At 45.9% G+C, this 1931-nt stretch overlaps 1 pseudogene; it reads left to right on the forward strand.

Annotated features, from left to right (window-relative positions):
• Window positions 1–4: 4 nt before the first annotated feature.
• LOC102489893 (sorting nexin-9 pseudogene) lies at window positions 5–1575 on the forward strand (annotated as a pseudogene).
• Window positions 1576–1931: the final 356 nt, after the last annotated feature.

Raw genomic sequence — 1931 nt, forward strand, 5'->3', positions numbered from 1 at the left:
TCAGCTGCCAACAGCGACAACCAGGTTGGCAGTGGCAGGGACCCTGGTCAGCCTGGAATGCCCCCAAATCTGCAAACTGGGAAAGCAAGGATGGCTGGGCGACCAGGCCACAGGGGATCAGCACCCAAAGAAACTCTGCCAACAACTGGGACTCTGCCTTCGGCCACCCCGAGGCCTACCAAGGACCAGCAACTGGCAATGATGAAGACTGGGATGACCCCAAATCCTCTTCTCAGTACTTTAAAGACTCAGAATCAGCAGAGGCAGAAGAATCCAGCGAGGAAATACTCGTGCTGGTGTCTCCTCCATGAAGCTGCCACTTAACAGATTTCCTGGATTTGCTAAACCTGGAATGGAACAGTATCTGTTGGCCAAGCAGCTAGCAAAACCCAAAGAGAAAATTCCCATCATTGTTGGAGATGATGGCCCCATGTGGGTTTATCCTACCTCTACATTTGACTGTGTGGTAGCAGATCCCAGGAAAGGCTCCAAAATGTACGGTCTGAAGAGCTACTTTGAGTATCAGCTGACGCCGACTAACACTAACCGATCTGTGAACCACTGGTGTAAGCACCTTGGCTGTACCAGCGTCTCCTGGTTAAGTTTGGGTCAGCCATTCCAATCCCTTCTCTTCCAGACAAACAGGTAACAGGTCGCTTTGAGGAGGAATTCATCAAAATGCGCATGGAGAGACTTCAGGCATGGATGACCAGGATGTGCCCTCATCCGGTAATCTCTGAAAGGACATCTTCCAGCAGTTCCTGAACTTCTGAGACCAGGAGGAATGGAAAACCGGAAAGCGGAAGGCAGAGAAAGATGAGCTGGCGGGAGTGATGATATTCGCCACCATGGAACCAGAGGCCTCTGACCTGGACTTAGTGGAAATAGAGCAGAAGTGCGATGCTGTCGGGAAATTCACCAAGGCCATGGACGACGGCGTGAAGGAGCTGCTGACCGTGGGGCAGGAGCACTGGAAGCGGTGCACCGGACCATTACCCAAGGAGTATGAGAAGATAGGAAAGGCCTTGCAGGGTTTAGCCACAGTGTTTACTTCCAGCGGTTATCAAGGTGAAGCAGATGTCAATGATGCAATAACAGAAGCAGGAAAGACTTAGAATAAATTGCCAGTCTCCTGGCAGAGCAGCCAAAGAAAGATCTCCATTTCCTGATGGAATGCAATCACGAATACAAGGGCTTTCTGGGCTGCTTCCCTGAGATTCTGGGCACTCACAAGGGAGCAACTGAAAAAGTGAAAGAAAGTGATAAATTAGTTGCAGCCAGTAAGATCACCCCACAAGACAAACAGAACATGGTGAAACGTTTGGGCACCATGTCTTACGTGCTGCAAGCAGAGATGAATCCCTTCCACAGTAACGGGATCTACGACTACAACAGCGTCATCCCCCTGTACCTGGAGCAGGAGGTGCAGTTTTACAAGACCATTGCAGAGAAGCTGAGGCAAGCCCTCAGCTGCTTCCCGGTCACGTAGAACAGAACGGGACGTGAAGAAAACTCTGAAGTGCTTCTTTCTGACTTGGGGCAATGCAATTCAAACATTTGTTTTCTCTATTATCACCCCCCAAAAAAAAAAAAAAAAAAGAAAGAAAGAAAGAAGAAAAAAAAAAAAATAAGAGTTGCAAAAAAAAAAAAAAAAAGTTTACTTAATTAACCAGCCTAAGTGCACCAGTTTTAGGGATGTATTTTTTTTGTTCATTTCAACAGCCATTATTTAAATCAATGGAAATCGTGTCTATTTTTGGGAAGTAATTAGTTATCAGAATTTTAAGTGGAAAATTAGGAGTTCCCCCCACTGATATTTTACATAGAACTGTAATTTATAAATCACCCTCGATCTAGTTCTTACCCAGTGTCAGGTAATTAATTACTAATTGTTTTTTTAAAGATAGGAAATATGCCAAAATTAAAATAGA

The sequence above is a fragment of the Tupaia chinensis genome, unplaced genomic scaffold, assembly GCF_000334495.1.
Source record: "Tupaia chinensis unplaced genomic scaffold, TupChi_1.0 Scaffold144241_1, whole genome shotgun sequence".
In the NCBI taxonomy this organism is placed as follows: Eukaryota; Metazoa; Chordata; class Mammalia; order Scandentia; family Tupaiidae; genus Tupaia; species Tupaia belangeri.